Source organism: Anser anser, assembly GCF_964211835.1.
Source record: "Anser anser genome assembly, chromosome: 16".
Classification (NCBI taxonomy): Eukaryota; Metazoa; Chordata; class Aves; order Anseriformes; family Anatidae; genus Anser; species Anser anser.
In genome coordinates this window covers 2773453-2791450 of record NC_139737.1, presented here as the reverse complement: position 1 = coordinate 2791450, position 17998 = coordinate 2773453, and the positions used below count along the sequence as shown (strand labels likewise).

The 17998-nt window shown below is 58.8% G+C and overlaps 1 protein-coding gene across 6 annotated transcripts in view; it reads right to left on the bottom strand.

Annotated features, from left to right (window-relative positions):
• Window positions 1–8889, bottom strand: part of LOC310882826 (uncharacterized protein) — a 172526-nt gene extending 163637 nt beyond the window's left edge. For all 6 annotated transcript variants that reach the window (XR_014573152.1, XR_014573153.1, XR_014573154.1 and 3 more), the window contains exon 1: window positions 8770–8889. The gene's annotated coding sequence lies outside the window, so the exon portion shown is untranslated. The remainder of the gene's footprint in view (window positions 1–8769) is intronic.
• Between the last annotated feature and the right edge of the window lie 9109 nt (window positions 8890–17998).

Below are 17998 nucleotides of genomic sequence, written 5' to 3'. Positions count from 1 at the left end.
GGCGAATCGCTTCCCGGCGTTATTTCGCTGTAAATTTAAGCGGCCCCGGCGTTGTGAAGCTCTCTCGTTTATTTTAAAAGGATAAGAGATTTGTCCTCCCCAGAAGTCGCTCGGAGCGGGGCCGAGAGCAGCCAGCTCTGAGCTGCTGCTTCCCTCCCAGCACAAGTCGGTGCTGTGGCGGCCAATTTACGGCAGTCGTAGGGCAGTGCTCTTCCAAAGCAGCCCGAACTTCTTCTCTATCGCAAGAAACTGTCCTGCATGTCTTTGTCAGACCCAATTCCTGCTGCTGATGGGCTGTCCGCACCTTTAAACCTAAACCTGGGTTTAGGGTCAGTCTGGAGGGCTCTCCCGCTGTTCCTTGTGACGCCAAACATAAAGGGGCGTTTGTAGGAATTCAGGCCACTGGGGCAAACCTGGGGTCAACCCCTAGTCAGAGTTGTCCCCGTTGAGGATTATTCTGAGACACCAGAGACACCTAAGATTAACCTCCCTGCTCCTAGGGATGGGAAATCAGAACTGACCCGAGGACAAAGGGAAGTCGAGCTGGTTGCTCATGCTCCTGGCTGGCAGCCCCATCTCCTCACCACCACCCGAGCTCTACATCTTTGCCGGGTATGCAACCGGCATATGGGATTTTTAAAAGCAATTTTGTAAAGATGGGCTTCTATTTCTGTTCATGCCATAGCTTTTAATCCTGAGGCAGAAACAACCAATGCCTGAGTTTTGCATGCATGCATATGCATTACCTGGAAAAGGCAGGCGAATGTCACTTTTGGGTTCCTACCAAAATCTTTCCTTAGCTGAGTTTTTCTCAAGAACTGGAGAACAGACAGAAGCAGAGCCCTTAAAATATGTTTTCGGGATTTAAAATGCAAAGTGCAGCCTTCCTCCCTTCCCCATGTATGCTCAGGGTGAAACTCAATGCTCTCGGCAGCTCGCAGGTCGGCGCGGGGTGGAGCACGAAGCGGGCGAGATGGACAAAACACCGCAGGGGTGAACACTGAACCTGGGCACAAGCCCTTTGTCGGATAAAAGACGTGCTCAGAGCATGTCTTCTGCTGGAGCAAAATAAAAGAAGGGGCAGGGGATGATGTTAACCGGCCTGCGACCATCTCAGCGCATGGGCTCGGACCTACGCCGTGCAGGGAGGCTCCAGCCCCCAGCCGGTGCTGGATACTGACCGCACCGAGGGGATTTCGAGCTCTACCTTCAGAGCTGGTGCTGGGCTCTCTGTGTGATATCTCTGTTATTTCCTTTGTGTGCAACCAGCCCTTTGCTCGGGCTGCGCAGAGGGTGCGAGGCGTGTGAATAGAGCCACGTACACACCAAATCCCCGTGCATCCCACACCCCCTGCACTCCCAGCACCTCCACCTTCCCGAGGACGCCCAGCGGTTAGCCGGGGCTGTTGGACGCTGCTCTGCGTGACTTAGGAATCCAGCCTGGACCGCGGCCGTCTGATTCACTTGTTTACTGCCCGCTCCAACAGGGAGCGGCCCTAAAATCTGTTAAAACTGTAAACAGCACTCACTCGATGGGCTGAAAAGATGGATGTTTGCTCATATGTGTTCTTTTAGATTTTTATTGGCCTAACCGGCTTTTCATTAACTCGAGAGCTCTGCTGTTTATTTTAATATTCCAAGCATTTATGACCTTGGAGCTATATCATCAGATCCCTTATATATACGTGTTCTAGGACATCAACAGTTTGTTTTCATTTCCTTGTTGCTGGCTTTTAAAACTACTGGACCGGGTCACACAAATTTCTACCGAGGAATTTAGAAAAATCTTCCAAGCCTGACCTTTCCTGGGCGCAGACGTCTCACCGGGTCTGTATATTTAAGCACAGAAATGAGGTTTGTTGAAATCACAAGCAATAAAGTAACGCTCTCCCCCTTTTTTAAACAAAAGAGTACTTGGCGAAACGTTGCTGGCTCTGTTCTTGTGGCTTCACGGTTCCCTTCCACAGGCTTTCAGCCCACCTGTACTAAACTCCGGTGCGTGGCCAAAGTTTGTCCTTCAGGCACAGGGGGAGAGAGAAAGAAAATATAAAGAAATAAATAAGCTCACCTCTGTGTGATCGAACTTTTATTTTCCTTTGCTATTTACCTTGCCTCCAATCAATCACCTATTGCTTGACCTTTTAGGAGTTTGTGTCATCGACGTGGAAGAAGGCATCAGCCGCACGGATACCTGGCCCTCCACCACTTGTGTCCTGCTCAGGACCTTCTGGTTTCGCCCTGCAGATTTCCAGGGTATCTACATTTACTTATGGGGTTTTGGATCTTGTCCCTGGGTGTGCCGTAACTACAGAAGGAGCTGAATTTCCCTGAGGTCAGGGAAGCGATTGCTGCTGTTTTACCTGGCCACCGTGTTGGGCTGAGGGCGAGTGGGTGAGTGACGGTCACGGCCAGCCCTGCACCACTCAGGATTTGGCTCTGCCGATGCACAAGCAAGCGACCATACACGCCGAGAGCAACAGGGGCTGACGGAAAGAAGTCCGGGAATGAAACCAGGCAATAAAATCATGAACTTTGTGCTGGCCTGCTACCGTCGGGTGATGGTAAAGGAGCAAACTGAAGAGGCCACGAATTCGGCTCCGCTCCCTTCTTCCTCAGAGGGGCAGCAGGGACGCGCAGGGGTGCAGAGCTCTGGCTTCCTCAGCTACATCTGACCCTGAGGCACAGAAGACAGCCACCAGACCTCCAGCACCTTGGGTTTTATTCGCACGGCCTTCATCCTCCGCTCTTTATCCGAGGGGCAGAAATCCCCCGGGCATTGGCTGTGACTCCGTGCAGGAAGGGCCTCCGCTGCTGCCAGCCTCGGGAACTCCTTGTGCCACGGTGAAACCGCGGCTGTTCCCCGGGGGGGAGCCAGGGAGGGACGGGTGAGCAGGGAGATGCTCTCAGCCAGGGCTGGGCTCAGCTGCTTCCAAAGCGGAAGGTGCTGAGCCACGGGGGGGGTGCCTGGGCAGAGTGACCCCCGTGGAGGTGACGGGCTGGGTCACGGCAGCACGAGGAGCATTCGGCAATGCCAAAATTCTTGCAGCATGAGGGCAACGATCCTTTTTCCAAAAAGCAGCGTCTCCCACAAAGCAGCATCGCGAATGGGTGCCCAGTTCCCAACAGGAGGCGACGCCAGGCTTGGAAAAGCCCAGAGCAGAGGACGGGAAGGCAAACAATGAACCTCAGCGCCGATTCACGGGAACAAGAGCCTGCAGAAGGAGCACTCAACAAATTTCTCCGAGCTTTTAGAGCATCTTAAGAGCAGATCACTGTATCACTTGCTTTATGAGTCTGCGGAGGATCTGGCTGGGTACGAAATGCACATATTTAACTTTATGGGTAGCTAAACCTAACATTTAGTTCCCAGCTATGTACATATTTAGTTCGTTGCATTATAAAGCATATTTCTGCCATATGGGGCATTCTGGCTGACCAAACGGGAATGAGTTTCTTAATTATTTAATTACTATAGCACGCTGACACCTATTATTAATGCTATGAATAATAAACGATAAGTCTAAAACCATAACCCCCCAAAAGCAAGTCAGACATGCACGGGAAGGAAAAAAAAGGGATATAAAAACCTATGTGTCCCTAGTACGGATGATACCGTGGCGCAGCAGGAGACAGAAAAGTGGAAATATGGGGGAAATAGCACATGGCCCATGCCTTGCGCTGAGTCTATGCAAACACGCACCATATGAAACAGTCTCTGTCCTGAGGAGCAGGACAGGGACTTACCCTGAGCGAGAAAATGCCTTTGCCATGCCCGTCTCTACCTCCGGTGTCTTACGGAGTAGAGCATCGTTGGGAGAAGAAATAGCCAAGACAGTGGGTGTTAAGGTCTCCGGGTGGATTTTCACCTCCATGCCCCCGAGAACTGCTTGCTCCCAGGGGGGGATTTGCCAAGGGAGGGCTGGGACTGCCAGGGGACAGGAAAGGACGAGCAGAGATTGGGGCAATGGGAAGAGAACGCAGGGAGGGAATGAAGCAGGGCGAGGTCTCTGCTCATCCTCCTCGGAGGGAGAAGGGAGCGGTGCTTTGGGAAGCCTGGCAGGGCCGTGGATGTCCCCGGGTGCCTTGGCAGAGGCTTTGGGGCAACGGGAGGAGGGAAGGGGTGAGGGTGCACGCTGGTGCAAACGAACCCAGCGACAGAAAAGCCTTGAGACGAGTCGTTGAAAGGGAAATTAGATGGTCTGCTTGCTCTTCTCCTGAGAGCTGGGCAAATGCTCCCTGCTCCATGCCCGGTGCCGTCATTTACCGCATCGACACCAAGGGGCCTGGGGACAGAAGGGTGCACGGAGGCACCACGCTGAACCACGAGCAGTAACAGCACCGCCCAAACACCCAACGCCACGTGAAGGAGCCTTGGTTTGCTCCAAGGTCACCGGTACCTGGCACGGAGGTGGGAGGGACAGACCCCATCGCGCTCCCCGTCCTCTGAGATGTGCTTTAATGTGCTGCCTACATTTACACCAAGCCCTTTAAGTGCAAACCAAATGCAGAACCTCCAGAGATTTGCTGTGCTACTGAAAAAAAAAAATCTTTACTAAATAATTAGCATGAAGCATCCACTTCTGTGTGCAAGTTTTGCCAGTTTTACAAATTAGTAACAGATCTTGAGCGGTAGGTTCAGGGCACCGGGTTTACAGAACGTCCTCAAATGACCAACAAAATACCTTCTTTTATTTAATTCTGGTGTGTCAGTGATGACACGAGGAGAAAGAAGAAATTAATCTTACGGGGACGGTGTAGACAGAGTGTGCCCGTTTGTTCGGGGAAGAACTGGAAGGAGAAGGAGAAGGGAAGGGAACGCTGCTGCACATTAATTGCACCAGAAATGCAAAATGGCTGCAAATAGAGGAACGGCATTTAGAGAGCTGTCGAGTTGTCAAAAGATCAAAGGCAGAGGTAGAAAAATAATCCATCGGACGTGTCTAATTGCAAAGCGAGCGTTGCACAAAATCAGCTCGTGCCGTTTCACTCGCTTCCTGCCTCCCCAACGCTGCGTCCCGGGGGAAGGCCGCGGCGGGCTCTGCGCTGCTCCCCGCACGGCGCTGCCTGTCCTGCGGACGTGCATGGCTCGGGGGAAGGACAAACGTGGAGAGCCTTCTGAGGAGAGGGCTTGGAGCAGGTCACCGAGCCATGGGCTGCCACGCTGGGGACACGGCAGCTGGCCGGCACTCGGGGCTCACCCGGAGGAAAAAGCCGCTGGGGTGCCAGCGCCCTCGTGCCTCTGTATGGGTGGCGGGGAGAAGCTGGGTCCCCTCGAGACCCCACCCTCTGCCACTTCCCCTCCTCCTGTCCCCAGATGCCCGGGGGCGGGTGGGCTCTGCGGTGCCTCCGTCCCGGGCTGCAGCCCTTCTCCATCCACAGGCCGCAGCCGCCCAGTGCCGGGGAGCGGTGGCAGTGACCGCCAGCTGGAGGGGAGCTTTGCAAGCCGGGGACAGGACAGGAGGGGATGGGACAGGCAGAGGGGGCTCTCAGGGAGCGGGGGGGGGGCCCTCGCCCTCTATTTTGGCAGACTGGCCGTGCCCTGAGTCAGGGAGAACCAGGCGGTGGGAGCGGGTGGGGGGATCCCCCTTGAGCCCCGAGGCAGCAGGAAGGGATGGGGGCAGCCCCAGGGAGGCAAGGGGAGCCCCAGGGGTGGGAGACCCCATCGGACCCCCTAGTCCTGATGTTCTCGAGTGGTAAAATGGGGAGAAAATGCCTTCGCCTCCTGGCTGTGGGTCCCCGTAAGGGTCCCGGGGGGGTTCCCGTGCCCGCCGCCCGCTCACCTCGGCGTGGGCACGGAGCTGGGGCAGGAGGCTCCAAAGAGCAATTTCACAACCGCGCATTAAAACCAGGCTGGGCGGAATTGCATTTCCCCGTCCCTTTAATCCAATAAGTCAGAACTTCTTAACTGATTAATTACAAAATTAATGAGGAAAATGGCAGGGTTTCAGGGAGGCGGGATGGTAAGGGATTTTTTTTTTTTTTATGTTGTGCTCTTTAAAAAGACTGATGGAAATAAAGTTACCTCAAAGCACCGGGGTGCTTTGATGCCTACAACGGCAACTCAGTTATTGCATTAGCAGATTTCCTCTTTATTTTTAACTAGACGTTGTTGAGTATGCTCTTGTTTTGTCTCAACTAGGAATATTTGGGGTTGCGTTTTTCATTATACCGATTCTCCCCGTGCAAGGGATTATTTTGCGTTATTCCCCCGCCTTAAATGTCGGCGTTAAAGCGAGCTATCAGCACGTTTCAGGGGGCGAGCAGGACCGACAGAACCCCGCAACCGCAGCTCACGCGGCGTTACCCCAGCAGCCTCGTGTGCACGAACACGCTCTCCCCTCTAGAAACCACCGCACCAAACTTCATGCAGTAAGGCTCCGAGATTGAAAGCGCTACCAGAATCCCCAAAGGACGGGACTGATGCTCTGGGGTAGCCTGCCGGAGCCGTGCCGAAGCGTCGGTGCGACGCACGCCGAGCGCACGCATCCCCCCCCCCCCCCCAAAACTCCGCTGCGGAAAGCAAGGATCCGATGCTGCAGCAGCAAAGACGCAGCAGCTTCCCCCTCCCGTAGTGAGCTCCGAGGTGCCTTCGTTTCGGCTGACTGTCGCGTTTGGCACAGAGGAGTCGAGGGCAGGGATGTCTGCCCGAGTGCTGTTTGCGGGTGCCTGCGCTCGGGCTCTCCCCGCTGAAGCCGCAGCACGGGGGGCTCGCCGAGGATGCTGCGGCGCAGCGGCTGCGGCAGCGGCTCGGAGCGGTGCCTGGACCCGGCACGGATGCTGCCTGGCTGTTTACACGCTGCCGAAATTGTTTGGAAAGCCTCCTTTAAGCAAACAGGCTCCTTCCCCTATTAGAGAGCAATATTTTTAGGGCAAATATTTAAGGAGAGGTGAAACTCGCGGGGTGAGGGGAGGAGGGAAACCTTTTTTTCCTTCTCAAAGCACTCCTGGTAAATAAAGGAAGAGGGAAAGGGGACGGCAGTGACAGCCAGCACGCAAAAACGCGTGCTTGTCCCTTCAGCGGTGGCTTGGTGAGCGGAGCGCCTGCAGGAGGCAGGCGGGAAGGTGCCTTTTGCCTTCACTGGGACCTTCCTTAGAGAGACAGGCTGATTTTTTAAAGGATGGTGGTAAACGCATGATGACAACACTTTTTTTTTTCCCCCTTTCCTTAGAGCAAAACAATCTCCCCGAAGCACCCACACGGCCGATTGCTTTCCTAGGGAAGGCTGAGGATAAGCACACCCCCTAATAGTGAAAATCTAAGCGATTCTGTGCATTTTTTTCCATGAAAAGGGACTTGCTATGGTATACCTGGTGGCACTGCCCAATGCTATGCTGTCTTCCCAGCAAGGACAGGGCTGCTTACATGTGCTGAAGTTACAAACCTTGGGGGGGGGGGGGGGGGGTTTGGGGGGCACCGGGCAGCCCCTGCCCGGCCGCAGCGGGTGCCGGAGCGGTGCCGCAGCCTCAGCCCGGCTGAGCCCGGCTCTCCCCGGGTCGCTCACGGCTCCGCAGCAGGGGAAGGAGCCAGCACAAACGCTGCTCAACTCCCACGGGGGGGAAAATAAGGGGTACCCGGCCAAAACTGGAGCTGGGGCTGCCACGGAGACACGCAGGCGGGGTGCAGAGCGCACGTGGCCAGCCGGCCAGCCGGCAGCGGGGATGCCCTCGCTGCTCACGGGACCTATGTCAGCCTCAAAATCCGTTCTGCGAAACGTCTCCGGAAAGCGGAGGCACGCTCCACGCGCATCGGAGCGAGCGGACCCCGCGGGCTGTACGGACGCGGCTGGGAAGGTCCGGAGCGCGCGGGGCACCGCGGGCAGGCAGGGCACAAGCGGGCGCGCGGCCGGGCTGTGTCGATGGAGGTGCCACCCCGTTTGCACGCACCCATCACACCCACGCACAAGGGGAGCCCGGCGCGTTCGGCAACGCCACGCGAGTGGGGTTAAAGCATGTCCCTGGGGAGCGGGGCAGCGTGGCACGAGTGGGAGCGGGGTATGCGGGGGGCTGCCCCCTTTCTGCATCCCCCGTGGGGGCTCCCAGCGGGCTGGGGCTGCCCCCAGCGGGAGGTGGGGGGCAGCGGGGGGCTGCGGGGTCCATGCGGGGTAATAGGGTGCACAGGGCCATGGGGGTGCGGGTGCTGTGCCGGGGGGCAGCTCCTGTACGCCCCGCGGATGGGGTAAGCAGCCCTGGCTGGGCTGAGCTGGGGGGCTGCACGGGGAGCAAAGCCGGAGGGATGGGGTGTAGGGGGGGCTTGGGGGGTGGCAGCAGCCGGAGGTGTCCCCAGCGAGGGGACAGCCTTCGTGCCCTCCGCCCGGTGGGCAAGGCCGGTCAGCAGCCAGACCCCCCCCCGCCTCCCGCAGCCCTCGGTGCGTCCAGAGCCTGCGCCCGGTTTCGCAGAGCCCCTTTCCCAACATTTCGCAGAAATCCCATCCAAGGAGCGGCGAGCGGTATTTAAACATCGCTCTGTAATTATTAATTCCCCCCCGCGCCCCCCTCGAACGCGCGGGTTTAATTGGCTCGGCGGCGAGGAGGCTGCGAGCGGTGCCAGCAGACGAAGTGACCCCGCGAAACGAGGCAACGTCTGCAGGCAGGGCGGCCACGGCCACCACCGCAACGTCCCCGCGGAGCCACCGTGCGCCCAGCCCCTGCCCGGCAAGGACCGTACCCCAATTCCTCCCAGCCCCTGCCTCGGCAGCCCTCGGAAGCCCTAGGAAGCCCCCGAGGATGGTAGGAAAAGAGGAGCCCCCCCCCACCCCCCCTGGCGCTTACCTGCCCGCCGCCAGGCGCGTCCCCACGGCACCTGCAGAAGAGGAGCCCTCCTCGCCCTTCACACCGCCCGAAAAAAACTTCCCCCGAGTCCGCCCGGGCGATTATTTATTTAATTTTTTTTTTTTTTTTGTAGAGCTAATCGAGGAAATAAAGTTACAGAGGAGGAGAGTTCCTCTCGTTTGGGGTCCGCTTCGGGGGAAGGAGGGGGTGGGGGGAGTTAAGGAGACCAGTTGCTGCCCACTGCTTTGACCAGTGAGGGATTCAACCCTTATTACCATTTTGTTTTTGTCCAGATTCGAAAGTAGGGCCCCCTGCATTCAAATCATCGCCCTCCGTCGTTATTGTAAAGGACAGGCCTTAGTGGGCCCCCTTCGGATTGTCCTCCGCGAACAATCCCCTCTTTTGTGGAGGTGTTTCTTTTTCCATTCACACACGCCGCTGATGGCACTTCAGGCCCAGCTCTTAAAGAAACTGTTTGCAAAATTACACCTTTCCGCCCGCTACTCCACGAGGAAGCGGGGAGCTGCAGTTAGCAAAACATCATTGAGGCTCCTAATTTAATTAAAAATGCTGAAGCTGGCGGAGGGGAAATGGGAAAAGGGCAAAAAGAGCCTAAGAGGGGAAAAGCGGGAGCCCGGTGTATTTTATTTTTAACCTCCACGGCGGAGTCCCCGGGGGCGCAGGGAAGTGCACTCGCACGCCTGCCTGCGCACAAACACGCCTGGCGCACGCGTGTACAAGGCGCGGACGTGGCACCCGGGTATCCTTTAGCAAATAAGGTTTGGAAAACGGGAGCGCAAACTTGGACGTGCACGGCCGGACCCCGAGGGGCTGTGCGGCGGGTGCCCGCAGCTCCTGGTGCCGGGGGCGAGGCTCTCGGGGGTAATGGGGTGCTGCACACGTGCACCCCGCTGAAAACCCCTCGCTTGGAGGGTTTAGGGGGAAACGACGGGCTGCAAGGATTCGGCACCCGCTCGGCCTCGGGCAGGCTCGAGAAGCGCGTTCGCAGCGAGGACGCCCTGCCTTTGGTGGTTGTCGTTGTCCCCGTCGCCAGCAGATCTGTACGTGTTCGAAGAGCGACACGGCCTTAAAAATAAAAAAAAAATCATAATAATTCAGCTGGCGAAGCAGGGCAGAGCCTGACCTCCGGCTCCATGGATGAGTGCTTCGCTGGGACCCCTGCTGAGCCAACGCGGACCTTCAACATCAGCTCCGAAATTGGTGTGATTTGCCTGGGAAACCAGCAGTCATAGAGCAACTGGCCTTGACAAGATGAAGAGGAAATGTATAGAAGACGTTTAATGGGTCGCAAAAGGAGGAGGGGGGGGGGGGAGAAGCTCTGCCCGGAGAGCTTCAGATGCTCGGAGGGGCCCTCGTGCAGCAGCGGGGCCGCGAGGGGAGCCCTCCCCGAGCCGGCCTTCGTCTCGCAGCCATCAGAAGCCAGCTGGGAGTGCCCTGCCCGGCAGAAGGTCGTTTCCCTGTCCCTGCCTGGGATCGGGCCCGGGCCGGGCCTTCGATAAACCCGGAGATTTCTTGAATGCCAGGGACTGGCTGAAGGCAGGAGGCTGGCGAGGCTTTGTACGGAGCCGCGCCGGGCTGGGATTATGCACGCCTAATCGCCTAATTTTCTTCGAGTGATCTGGATGCCGTCCTCTTGGGCTGCGGAACATTTTATAAATAGCTGTGCTTGGAGTTAATATGATTTACTGGAGAGAGAGAGCGGTTAAGCAATTCCCCACCTAAGTAGAGCAGTAATGAACAGGCTCTGGAGGAGATGCCTTCCCCACCAGCCGGCGGAGGGGGTGCGCAGGGGAGCAGGGAGGCAGAGGGGCGATGTTTATTTGCGGGCGTGCACCGAGTGTCATTGATTTTTAATTGTATTAAAAGGATTGCAGTAGCCACAGGCTGCCTGTAGGACCGGCCTTTTCCCTCAAATGCGTGGAGGGAAGCTGTGGCCTTCCCCTCCCGCTACCGGCTCGGCTAAATCCCAGCGTGGGAGCGAGGGGGGATGGCGGAGCCCTGACCTGACGGCACACATCTTCCCCAAACCCAAACCCAAAGCAGGTCCAGAGGTGCCTGCCCGCTCCTCCCAGGACCTTTCCCTCTCAGGAGCAGAGCCAGGCTGGACGCTAAGGGACGCAGCAGCCCCAGGTTTGTCCCAGTCCACCAGGGAGGGGACGGGTCCCCAGCCTTGCCCCCGGGACTCAGCAGGGCCTGGGGACGCAGGGAGCTGGTGGGGAGCTGGGGACACCGAGGGCACTGATCCCGCTGACCCCCCTCTGTCACTGCTGAAGCCCTAAACCGGGGACACCATGATCCCAGCGGGGACAGCGGTGGGGACTGGGTGCCACGGGGCCATCCCTCCTCCCGCCCGCAGACAAAACCCTCCCCGCACAACGTCCTGGGGTTTGGGGGAGCACTGCTGGGAGCTGGGGGGCTCCCCGGGAAGGGAAGGGGGTGAGGGGAGGCTTCGGGATGCCGAGGACGGCCTCGCCGCTTGGCAGGCAGGACGAGGAGAAAGCAGACGAGCCTCAGAGCAAAAAGTAGAGGAGGAACCGCAACTGCGCCCGGCAGGCTGGGGACACCAGCTCGCCCCTCGCCCCTCACCCTGGCTGCTGCTTGCTCGCTGCTCCCCGCTGTGCCCCTCATCCTAGGGAAGAGCAGAGCCCTGTGGGTCTGAGACCCCCCAGAAAAATCATCCCCAAGTCCCCAGGGCAGCACGGCCAGGCACGGGGACAGAGCGTCCCCGGGAGCAGCATGGGGCCATGCGCTGCGCACCCACGGGACCCCCCCCCCCCGGCAGCTCCCGGCCCTCGGCCGTGCCTTCACGGCTGGGCAGAACCAGGCTGGAATCCGGCCTGCCGGCTGACCCGACCGACCAAACGCCTCCGGGGAAAGCAAAAAAAGAAATCCCCCAAAAAAACGCCTTTTTCCAGCAAGGAGAGGGGCAGCAGGTAATTAGCGACGGGACGGAGCAACCCAGGCAATTCCCGACACCGCGATTCTGCCCTGTGAAACCGCGCGCGGATATTTTTTTTTTTCCTTCTTCTTCTTTTTTTTTTTTTCTTTTTTTTTTTTAAATTAAGATCATTATACGTTTTTGAAATGTCAAGCCCAGGAACAAGTGGCAGGGGTGGGGGCTGGGGAGCCGCGGGCATTCTCCGCTTCACAAGGCTGAATGTTTCAAAGTTGCTGCTGCGCTGTTAGCTGACGGCCATTGTGTGCGCTCGCGGCCGGGGGGGGCGCGAGGAGGGGGCTCTGACCCCCCGCCGGTGTGGATTTGCTGCCCAAAGACCGTTAGAAAGAGGCAGAATGAATGAGGCTGAATGGAATTGTAATGCACAAGGCCCTCCTCCTTTCTCAAGGAGCTGGGAGGCCAGGAAAGCGAGTCGCGGGGAGAGCAGGCGGCTTTCTTGCACATGGGGAGAGGCTTTGCGAATCAGCAAATTGTGTACTTCTCGGGGAAGAGGGGAGGGAGGCGAGTTATTTATTTATTTTTTTTTATTACAGATCCGCAAAAAAAAAAAAAAAAAAAAAAAAAAAAGCACCGCCGCCACCGCCACCCTGCAGCAGCCGAGAAGACCAAAAGGAGACAGAGAGAGAAAAAGAGGGAGAGGAGACGTGATAGAAAGATCTCGTTCCCAAACCTCTTGTAAGTGTAATTACTTTCTAAGAAAACGATTTGCTTTCTAAGGAGGAAAAAAGACAAAAAAAAAAAAAAAAGGAGAAATGTAGAAGAATGCCTGAAATCGTGGCAGGGACCAAACTCCGCCGGTCCCTTTCTGGGATTTCTGGGGCAGAAAGCGGAGGCCCAGAGCCTATAAAAAAAAAAAAAAACCCTCTTGGGGGGATGCGGAGGCAGAGCTGGGCCTCATTTTAAGGAGATTTCGCTTTCTGCCCGGCCGCGGGTCGGCTCGGAGGCGGCGCTGGGGCTGGTGCTGAGTGCTGCCCCGCTACCTGGGCCGCAGCCCGGTGCCGAAGAGACAAAGGCGGCTCCGATACGGCAGCGATAAGGAGGGGGGGGGACATTTTTGGGGAGGCGAAGGGGCGCTGCGCGAGCGGTGTGTGCGCGCGTGGCGCGGGGGGCCAGGCCGGGGCCGTGCGTTTGCGGCGGTTTTGTTGTGCCGCAGTCGATTTTGGGTTCGGTCCCGTGTATTTCTGTAACGCGGTCGTCTACGCATGGCGGGGCCGGGGCTTGGAAATGGCAGGAAAAGTGGAGGCATGTTGCTTGTCTCCGGGATCCCTTTGTTCAGGGAACAGTAGGTGGTAGGTTTAAAAAAGGCAGAGAGCGAAAGAAGGGGGAGAAGAAGAAAGAAACGAAAAAGCGAAAAAAAAAAAAAAAAGGGGAAAAAAAGGGCCTTTTGCAAATCATCTGACTGTTTTCTTCCGGGACGTGGAAATGCTGCGTTGGAGATTGAGAAAGGGCCGAGCTCCGCACAAAATGTCTCGCTGGCAGTGCCAGCGTGCGGTGGCCGAGGGGCAGCCCGCTTGTAGGGCCGGCGACCCCGGAGGAGGCTGCGGGGCCAGGGGGGAGCCGTCGGGGGAGTTTATTGCCCTGCAAACTTTATTGGGGCTGAGCCAGAGCTGGGGGCTCCCTCCAGCAGAGCTGACGCCCCGCCGAGCAGCACCGCGGCCCCCCCCGACGCCGCTCGGTCCCCGCTCAGCCCCGGGAGCACCGCGTGGCCCCCCGGGGGGAGGCCAGAGGGGAGCGGGGTTGAACCGCAGCCAAAAGTCCCCGAGCCTCCGGGGGGCTGCGGGGGGCTGGAGGGACCCCCCCCGGCACCTCCTGCCCCGAGGAGGCCGGAGCCGAGCCTCCCTTCGGTGCCTTCAATACCATGGACAGCGAAGGCCGGGAGGCGGCGGAGGCAGCGGGGCAGGGAGAGGGGGAGGCCGGGGGGGGGGAGGCCAAGGGGAGGCCGATGGAGAGGCCAAGGGTGAGGCTGCTTCGCGTCCCTGCACATCCCCGGCCCACGCAGGGGCACCCCATGGGGACCGAGCCCCATTTGGGGCCGGCCTCAAGAGCTGTCGGGGCTGGAGGCTGGGGGAGAAGGAGGCCCGAGGGTCCCCGGGGGGTGCAGAGCAGGGCGGGGGGCCCTCGGGAGGCTGCGCTCGGTCGCCTTGTTTTTCCTCTCGATCGATACCGGGTCGGGAGTGGCGGTCTGTCGGGGTAAATAGGTCAATACGGAACGGGCTCTAACGAAGCAGGTTTGAAACAATAAAACAGAATGAAGGCGTTTCGGAAGAGGGAAAGCGAAGGGAAAATTCCCCCTCGCTGCGTAACGCCAAATCCCCATTCCCCCCCCACCCACCCCCCACTCGGTGCCTACGGCGGGCACTGCGGCGCTACAAAAGGGAAGGCGAAAAGCGAACGCGGACAGGGCGAAGGCCGGCGGCGCTGAGGCTGCCTGCTCAGCACGGCTCTTGAGCTGGGGAGGTGATGTTGCACCTCGCTGCAGAGCATCGCTGCTTGCTCGCCGCTACCCAAACACGGCCCGCCGGCTGCTCCTCAGGAGATGCGGTTTGGAGGCCGCTTTCCCCCCCACCCCCCGGGAGCCTGGGGTGGCTCTGGGGAAGGGAGACGCCGTCCAGAAAACAATTGTTTCTGGGGCTGGGGGAGATTTCCAGGGCCACAGCAAGGCGCCCGCCACCAAAATCGCCTCCTGCCTCCCCCCCCCGCCTTGCCCCTGCCCGAGGAGGGAAGTGCCAGGGGCTGTGGGACCGCACAGACGCGAATAAATCCTCGCCTGCAAGCTCTGCTAGCAAATGCGCATCGCGCCGCTGGCCATAAAAGTTACTCTGGGCAAGGGGCAGGGGCGTGCGGAGAGCCCCAGCCCTGCAGCCTCCATCCCCAAATCGCTGTGAGTGCGTGCGCGCGTGCGGCCGCATTTTCGGGGTGTGCGTGTTTGGGGGGGGGGGGGGCGGATAACGAGCAGCGAGGCAGCGGCTTGCTGCTGGAAAATGCAACACACGCGAGGCTTCCGAGCAAAACCTGCTGGCGGGACCCAGCCTGCTGCTCGCCAGCCCCTTTTTCTCTCCCCAGAGACGAAATTCGGCGACCCTAGATAAAATAAATAAAATCCCGATGCCCCTTTGCATCGTAAGGCGACGAGGTCTGTGAGCTGAGCCAACAAGAGCCGCAGCCAAACCAGGCGGGACGGGCGCGATGCGGCGGGGGCTCGCAGCGGGGCCGCGGGGCCTGGGGCAGGCCCCAGGCCGGGGGCGCTGCTACGAGGGCCAGGGTGGAAGGGCTTGACTCCAAAAACGCTCCCGCAGTTTGCTGTCTGGAAGTGGGAAGCGTTTCCTTTCGGCTAAGCAAGGTCCTCGTCGCCGTGGGGGCCGCGCTGGCGCAGCGTTAGGAGCGAGCTGGCATTAAAAGCGCAGGTGTAAAATTCGCATTGTGCGCTTACGGGGAAGCTCTTGCTTTATATAACGCGGGGCACATTGTCTCTTCTGAGAGAGAAGGGGGCTGAAATCCTACACATTTCTTAAAAAAAAAAAAATTTAATTAAAAAATGAAAAAATGGGGGAAAAAAAAGAAAAAAAAACATGATTTAAAATCACATCCGTGTCAGCTTTAAAGAGAATTATCGCTGATGTCTTTCTGAGCTTGGAAATATAACTGTGGGATGCAGCTTTCCCCTCCCCCTCTGCCCCTCCACCCCCTCCCTTCCCAACAAAAAAAAAAAAAAAAAAAAAAAGGAAAAGGGAAAAAAAAAGAAAAAGCAACAGAATATATAAAGCTCCTCTGATTAACAGTTTAGGTGCAGAACCCTATTTATAGGGTGCGCGCTCTGCTACGCCGCCTCGGTCCGCCAGCCCGGAGCAGCACATTATCGATGCAGCTGCAAGTGCTCAAAGCTTAAACAATATTTTCCGAAAAGCCCCGGCAGCCCGCCCGGGAGGAAGGTGGGGACGGGCTGGCGATGGAGTCCTGAATGTTCCTCCTCCGGTTTCAAGGACATCTCGCTGATGAGGATTTGGTTAATGGAGGAGAACTTATGTCCTGGCGGTGACGTCATTGGGTCCCAATGTAATCCTCTTGTGCTGAACCCAATCAGCAGATGTGCCGAGAGCCGGGATGCGGAGAAGAAGCTCTAATCCCTTAGCCTGGATGAGATCAGCTGAAACAGCCAGGACTAGACCCCAAACCCCTCTGCTAGGAAGATCAAGAGAAAAGGGATAAATTGAGAGAGACGCCTCACAACCCCTTTAAAGAGCTTTGGAGAAGAGAAGAGAAGAGAAAGATGGGTGGTGCACCAAGTTCATCTTGCTTTTAAAGCCTAGCGGGAGCCTGGTTTTCACTCTGATGGGGTCCTTCTGCATTGTTCCAGGGCAGGAGGAGAGAGAGGGAAAAAAAAAAAAAAAGAGAGAGAAAAGGAAAAAAGAAAAAAAAAAAGGAGAGAGAGAAAGAGAACAGAAAGTCTGAAATCCAAAGCTAACGAGAGGCTAGGCGCCTTTCTTATTCATCTCCAGCCTGCCTACACAAAAACAAGCATCCTGAGCCACGGGAGGGCGTTTGCACTGGATCTGAGCGAGGCAGCAGAGTTTGTGCCGCCGGAGCCGCCGAGCGCCGCTTCCCCCGGAGTGGGTAAATGCGCCCCGGGCTGCTGGCGCCGGGCTGCGCCGACGGGGCTGGGGCGACAGCGGTGGGAGAGCGACCCCGGCCCCACCGCTCACCTGGAAGAGCAGCAGGATTTTTTTTTTTATTTTTATTTTTTTCCGCACCCCCCTTTTGCAAGCGACCTTCACGGGCTTGTGATTTTTTTTTTTATTATTATTTTATTTTATTTTATTTTTTTTTTTTGGACGAGAAGGAAGGGGAGGCAGGGGAGGGGGTGAGGATTTTCGGACGCGGTATCTAGCGAGAGACCGTCCAAAATTCCCCAAACGCCTCCGAGTCCGGCAGCGACCACGGAACCCGCTCCGATTGCTCCCGATCCTTCTCAATTTTCTTTCTTTCTTTTTTTTTTAATCCTTTTTAAATTTTTTTCCCCGTTTTTTTTTCCGCATTCGTATTTCTGCCGAAGTGGAGCGATGCTTGCCCAGAAACCGGGGGGGGGGGGGGGGGGGGATGCTCTCGGCCCCCTCCGCCGGCCGAGCGGAGGCAGCACGGGCCGGGGGGGGAGGGGGGGGCTTTGCCTTTCCCCCTCCCGACCCCGGGAGGCGGGGGGGGGGGTGGGCTGCGGGCTCCCCCGACACACAGCCGGGACCCCCCCCCCCAGACCCCCCTCCCGGACCCGGGGGCTGCCGGGGCGAGGGACGGCGGCGGCCCGGGGGGAGCAGCAGGAGCAGCAACCCCCGGGAGGGGGGGGGGGGCACGGCGGAGGGTTTGGAGGCGGCGGAGGGGGGGGGCGTTTGCTGGGTTCGGCTGGGAGGGGTCGGAGCCGGGGATGCGGCCGTCTGTCCGTCCGTCCGTCCGTCCGTCCGTCCGTCCGTCCGTCCCACCCCTCCGTCCGTCCGCGGGGCCGCGCCGCAGCTGCGGGAACCCCCCGGGGGGAGCCTCCGCGGGGCCGCCGAGCCCCGGGGTTTTGGGGAGGGAAGGGGGGGGGGGCCATGCTTCCTGCTGCCCCCCACAACCCCCCCCACCAACCCCCCAACATCCCCGCATCCCCCTCCGGTGGATGGGGAGCCCCGGGATGTAGGGGGGGGGGGGGGAGCCCACCGGGGCGGCCTCTGCACCGGCAGCCTCCGCCCCCCCCCAGCCTCCTCCTGAACCCCATACCCTCCTTCTGCCTCCCCCAGCCTCCTCCTGCACCCCCCAGCGCCCCCCAGCCTCCTCCTGTCCCCCCCAGCCTCCTTCTGCCCCTCCAGCCCCCCCCCAGCCTCCTTCTGCCCCCCCCAGCCTCCTCCTTACCCCCCCAGCCTCCTTCTGCCCCCCCAGCCCCCCCCCCAGCCTCCTCCTGCACCCCCCAGCCTCCTCCTTACCCCCCCAGCCCCCCCCCCCCCCCCCCCCAGCCTCCGCCCGCCCTGCTCCGAGCTGGGGCCGAGCCCGAGCCCCTCTCTGCGTGTTCACAGCGGACCTTGATTTAATGTCCATACAATTAAGGCACGCGGTGAATGCCAAGAGAGGAGCCTCACAGCTTCATTTTCATGGAAATCGGGGACATCGACCCCCCCCAGCCCCCCCACAACCCCCCCGAACCCCCCCCCCATCCCTAATTACCCCCACCGACAGGCTCCGAGCGCTCCCGGGAGCATCCTCGCCCCCCGGCCGAGCAGCGTGAACAAT